The sequence below is a fragment of the Rattus norvegicus genome, chromosome 5 (genome assembly GCF_021556685.1).
Source record: "Rattus norvegicus strain SHRSP/BbbUtx chromosome 5, alternate assembly SHRSP_T2T, whole genome shotgun sequence".
Taxonomy (NCBI): domain Eukaryota; kingdom Metazoa; phylum Chordata; class Mammalia; order Rodentia; family Muridae; genus Rattus; species Rattus norvegicus.
In genome coordinates, this window is record NC_141538.1 from 53,794,043 (window position 1) to 53,800,938 (window position 6,896).

Sequence of the window (6,896 nt, forward strand, 5' to 3'; positions counted from 1 at the left end):
GTCATGGAATATTTTGGTTTCTCCATCTATGGTGATTGTGTTTTGCTTGATATAGTAGTTTGGGCTGGCATCTGTGGTTTCTTAGGGTATGCAAGACATCTGTTCTGGATCTTCTGGCTTTTATAGATCAGGTGTAATTCTGATAGGTCTGCCTTTATATGTTACTTGGCCTTTTCCCCATACAGTTCTTAATATTCTTTCTTTGTTTTGTGCATTTAGTGTTTTGATTATTATGTGACAGGGGAATTTTCTTTTCTGGTCAGTTCGAGTTGGTGTTCTGTAGGCTTCTTGTACATTTATGGTCATCTCTTTCTTTAGGTTAGGGAAGTTTTCTTTTCCAATTTTGCTGAAGATGTTTTTTGTTGAAGATGTCCTTTAAACTGGGAATCTTCACCCTCTTCTATTCCTATTATTCTCACATTTGGTCTTTTCATTGCGTCCCAAATTTCCTGGATGTTTTGTGTTAGACACTTTTTATACTTGACATTTTTATTGGCCAATGTCATCTCTTCTGTGGTATCTTCTATGGCTGATATTTTCTCTTCCATCTCTTTTATTCTGTTGTTGATGTTTGTATCTATAGTTCCTTTTCTCTTTCCTAGCTTTTCCATCTCCAGAGTTGTCTTCATTTGTGATTTCTTTATTGCTTCTATTTCCATTTTTAAGTCTTAGATCTAAAAATGTTTTATTCATTTCCTTTACCCATTTTACTGTATTTTCCTGTATTTCTTTAAGAGATTAATTTGTTTCCATTTTAAGGGCTTCTACCTGTTTGACTGTGTTTTCCTATATTTCTTTAATGGAATTATTTATATCCTCTTTAAAGAAATCTACCATCTCTGTGAGATGGGATTTAGTGTCAGAATCTTGCTCTTTCAGTCTGTCAGGGCATCCAGGGCTTGCTATAGTAGGAGAGCTGGTTTCTTATGGTGCCAAATTGTATTGGCTTCTTTTGATTTTGTTCTTATGCTTGCTTTTCACCATCTGGTTGTCTCTGTTATTAACTGGGTGTCCTGGATAGGAGCAGGCCTCCCTGGAGTCAAGTGGAGCTGTGTGTCCTAGGTTAGAGCAGGCCTTCTGGGAGGCAGACAGTGTGGTGTGTCTGGCTAGAATAGTCATCCTGGAAGACAGGCAGGGCTGTGGGTTTGGTTGAGGGCATGCTGATCTGCCACATGTGATGGTAGAGGTACATGGTGGAAGGTCAGTGGAGCTCCAGCTACCATAGTGTTTTAAATTTTTTATCTAGTATGTACCATGTTAGAGTTCATTGTTGTTACAGGGGTTTCAAAAAGTTACAGAGATAGTAATGATTTTGTGGTCACTATTTAAATTCCTGGAGCATAAGATAAAGAATCACATGCTATAAGATGCTTGTGCAACAAGGTGTGAACTGGCATTTATAACATTTGTAGTTCTAGTCTAGGCAGTCTGGACTAGTAAGGTGGTAATAGATTCTTTCAGGGCCACTTGTTTATAACAAAAATACAAATATTTACTTAATTTTTTTTCTGACAAAGGTATGAAAACCCAAAGAGCTTCAAAAATGGTCAGTATTAAAGTAAACCATTGGCATGGCATCTCTGGGTTTTATATGAAGTACCATAAAATATTATGGCTCTTTAGACTTTTGTGCAGGATATCACAGTGAGAAATTTTAAAATGTTCTTGAGAAATAAATACCCTTGTTTTATAGCTAAATGAAATAATCATTTTTTCTTTTACTGATGTTGAGAAGAATTTTTTTTTAAAAATGTGGCTTCAAATAAAATTTTTTTAAAAAATAGATTGCACTGTGATAGGCAAGTTGTTGAATGTTTCACATCAAATTTTAGTACCTCTTTTATTCAAGATACTAATCTTTTGAAGCAAAAGTCCCATACACCCCAAATTCAAGGAAATGTTAATAATCTCATAAATAAATAGCTCTAAAGTGAACCCAAACAGACCTAAAAATAACTCTGAAAGATATTAAAGTTACATCCAAAAAGGAACTACATTATGTTACTTGTGTAACAGATGCCACTCTTGAGAGTGAAAGGCATACCTATCTCAAGAGTAGTGAACTTACACACTCTCACACAAGAAACTTTCTGTCTTGCTTTGTTTGCTTCTTTATAGCAATAAGGATTCAATCAGTAAGAGGAATGCAACCTATGCTCTTGAGATTGGCAGAGAAGAATTCTACCCCGTGTTAAGTACCCAGCCTTGAAATGTATACACTACCTAAGTGGAGCCACCAATACTTAAAGGGTAGGTTTTAGCAAGAGATTCTGGAAGCATTGACTCTGCTCTGGTCTATGTACACCAGATAGCAGTCATTCTAATGCCATCCCTAGTTTACAGCTCTGGCTTTATCACTTAGTTCACTCCACTTGCCTCGCCTTTCCATGCCACAGTTCTAGCAGGTAAGGCCCCAGTCTACTCTATCTGCTTCACCCCACCCATTCCACCTATTGTAGTTCATTTTACTTGTCAATCTGGCACAGCCTAGAATTATTTAGGATGAACAACTAGATGGGAAAATTATTGAAGTCAAATTAGTCTATGGAAATACCTGTGGGGAATTGCCTTTTGCTTTTTAAGTAAAATTATACTTCACACATAGCTTTACTTTTTATTAAAATGGATTTTTTATTTAAATATCCTGATTATAATTTTCCTACCCTCTATTTCTCTCAGTTCCTCCCCACCTCCCTTCCCATGTATATTTATTTCCTTTTTATCAGAGAACAAACAGGCTTCTAAAGAAGAAGAATGAAATATAGTAAGTACAGTGATATGACTAAGAAAGGCCGGCATAGGCTCATATATTTGAATGCTTAGTCAGCAGAGAGTGGCACTATTTGAAATGATTAGAAGGATTAGGTTATGTGGCCTTATTGGACGAAATGCTGTTATTGAGGGTAGACTAAAGTTTGTTCCCAATTAAATGCTTTCTGTCATGAGAGTTGCCATGGTCATGGTGTATCTTTACAGCAATAGAACAATGAAAAAAGACAAGACAACAAAACAACAAGCAAAGGGAATAGGAGCCAAGAAAAGGCACCACAAGAAACAGATATCGACACCAAGACCCACTCACTTGCATGGTCAGGAAACATAAAACTGGAAGCTGTAGTGTATGTAAGAAAAATGTCTTTAAATGTAAAAACAATACGTTAAAAATACAGAGAGCCCAGACCCAGTGAGAGAGAGACCCAACCGCCTGGTCAGGTGGGCACTCCTGAGGCTGCAGAGCAGAAGAGACCACCAACACTGCTCACCCCTGCCCACATCCCTGGCCCAAGAGGAAACTGTATAAGGCCTCTGGCCTCCCGTGGGGGAGGACCCAGGAGCGGCAGGACACCTGCCTGAGACACCGCCGGAACCTGACAGAAACAGACCGGATAAACAGTTCTCTGCACCCAAATCCCGTGGGAGGGAGAGCTAAACCTTCAGAGAGGCAGACAAGCCTGGGAAACCAGAAGAGACTGCTCCCTGCACACACATCTCGGACGCCAGAGGAAAAAGCCAAAGACCATCTGGAACCCTGGTGCACTGAAGCTCCCGGAAGGGGCGGCACAGGTCTTCCTGGTTGCTGCCGCTGCAGAGAGCCCCTGGGCAGCACCCCACGAGCGAACTTGAGCCTCAGGACCACAGGTAAGACCAAATTTTCTGCTGCAAGAAAGCTACCTGGTGAACTCAAGACACAGGCCCACAGGAACAGCTGAAGACCTGTAGAGAGGAAAAACTACACGCCCGAAAGCAGAACACTCTGTCCCCAGAACTGACTGAAAGAGAGGAAAACAGGTCTACAGCACTCCTGACACACAGGCTTATAGGACAGTCTAGCCACTGTCAGAAATAGCAGAACAAAGTAACACTAGAGATAATCTGATGGCGAGAGGCAAGCGCAGGAACCCAAGCAACAGAAACCAAGACTACATGCCATCATCGGAGCCCAATTCTCCCACCAAAACAAACATGGAATATCCAAACACACCAGAAAAGCAAGATCTAGTTTCAAAATCATATTTGATCATGATGCTGGAGGACTTCAAGAAAGACATGAACACACTTAGGGAAACACAGGAAAACATTAATAAACAAGTAGAAGCCTACAGAGAGGAATCGCAAAAATCCCTGAAAGAATTCCAGGAAAACACAATCAAACAGTTGAAGGAATTAAAAATGGAAATAGAAGCAATCAAGAAAGAACACATGGAAACAACCCTCGATATAGAAAACCAAAAGAAGAGACAAGGAGCTGTAGATACAAGCTTCACCAACAGAATACAAGAGATAGAAGAGAGAATCTCAGGAGCAGAAGATTCCATAGAAATCATTGACTCAACTGTCAAAGATAATGTAAAGCGGAAAAAGCTACTGGTCCAAAACATACAGGAAATCCAGGACTCAATGAGAAGATCAAACCTAAGGATAATAGGTATAGAAGAGAGTGAAGACTCCCAGCTCAAAGGACCAGTAAATATCTTCAACAAAATCATAGAAGAAAACTTCCCTAACCTAAAAAAAGAGATACCCATAGGCATACAAGAAGCCTACAGAACTCCAAATAGATTGGACCAGAAAAGAAACACCTCCCGTCACATAATTGTCAAAACACCAAACGCACAAAATAAAGAAAGAATATTAAAAGCAGTAAGGGAAAAAGGTCAAGTAACATATAAAGGGAGACCTATCAGAATCACACCAGACTTCTCGCCAGAAACTATGAAGGCCAGAAGATCCTGGACTGATGTCATACAGACCCTAAGAGAACACAAATGCCAGCCCAGGTTACTGTATCCAGCAAAACTCTCAATTAACATTGATGGAGAAACCAAGATATTCCATGACAAAACCAAATTTACACAATATCTTTCTACAAATCCAGCACTACAAAGGATAATAAATGGTAAAGCCCAACATAAGGAGGCAAGCTATACCCTAGAAGAAGCAAGAAACTAATCGTCTTGGCAACAAAACAAAGAGAATGAAAGCACACAAACATAACCTCACATCCAAATATGAATATAAAGGGAAACAATAATCACTATTCCTTAATATCTCTCAATATCAATGGCCTCAACTCCCCAATAAAAAGACATAGATTAACAAACTGGATACGCAACGAGGACCCTGCATTCTGCTGCCTACAGGAAACACACCTCAGAGACAAAGACAGACATTACCTCAGAGTGAAAGGCTGGAAAACAACTTTCCAAGCAAATGGTCAGAAGAAGCAAGCTGGAGTAGCCATTCTAATATCAAATAAAATCAATTTCCAACTAAAAGTCATCAAAAAAGATAAGGAAGGACACTTCATATTCATCAAAGGAAAAATCCACCAAGATGAACTCTCAATCCTAAATATCTATGCCCCAAATACAAGGGCACCTACATACGTAAAAGAAACCTTACTAAAGCTCAAAACACACATTGCACCTCACACAATAATAGTGGGAGATTTCAACACCCCACTCTCATCAATGGACAGATCATGGAAACAGAAATTAAACAGTGATATCGACAGACTAAGAGAAGTCATGAGCCAAATGGACTTAACGGATATTTATAGAACATTCTATCCTAAAGCAAAAGGATATACCTTCTTCTCAGCTCCTCATGGTACTTTCTCCAAAATTGACCATATAATTGGTCAAAAAACGGGCCTCAATAGGTACAGACAGATAGAAATAATCCCATGCGTGCTATCGGACCACCACGGCCTAAAACTGGTCTTCAATAACAATGAGGGAAGAATGCCCACATATACGTGGAAATTGAACAATGCTCTACTCAATGATAACCTGGTCAAGGAAGAAATAAAGAAAGAAATTAAAAACTTTTTAGAATTTAATGAAAATGAAGGTACAACATACTCAAACTTATGGGACACAATGAAAGCTGTGCTAAGAGGAAAACTCATAGCGCTGAGTGCCTGCAGAAAGAAACAGGAAAGAGCATATGTCAGCAGCTTGACAGCACACCTAAAAGCTCTAGAACAAAAAGAAGCAAATACACCCAGGAGGAGTAGAAGGCAGGAAATAATCAAACTCAGAGCTGAAATCAACAAGTAGAAACAAAAAGGACCATAGAAAGAATCAACAGAACCAAAAGTTGGTTCTTTGAGAAAATCAACAAGATAGATAAACCCTTAGCCAGACTAACGAGAGGACACAGAGAGTGCGTTCAAATTAACAAAATCAGAAATGAAAAGGGAGACATAACTACAGATTCAGAGGAAATTCAAAAAATCATCAGATCTTACTATAAAAACCTATATTCAACAAAACTTGAAAATCTTCAGGAAATGGATAATTTCCTAGACAGATACCAGGTACCGAAGTTAAATCAGGAACAGATAAACAAGTTAAACAACCCCATAACTCCTAAGGAAATAGAAGCAGTCATTAAAGGTCTCCCAACCAAAAAGAGCCCAGGTCCAGACGGGTTTAGTGCAGAATTCTATCAAACCTTCATAGAAGACCTCATACCAATATTATCCAAACTATTCCACAAAATTGAAACCGATGGAGCCCTACCGAATTCCTTCTACGAAGCCACAATTACTCTTATACCTAAACCACACAAAGACACAACAAAGAAAGAGAACTTCAGACCAATTTCCCTTATGAATATCGACGCAAAAATACTCAATAAAATTCTGGCAAACCGAATTCAAGAGCACATCAAAACAATCATCCACCATGATCAAGTAGGCTTCATCCCAGGCATGCAGGGATGGTTTAATATACGGAAAACCATCAACGTGATCCATTATATAAACAAACTGAAAGAACAGAACCACATGATCATTTCATTAGATGCTGAGAAAGCATTTGACAAAATTCAACACCCCTTCATGATAAAAGTCCTGGAAAGAATAGGAATTCAAGGCCCATACCTAAACA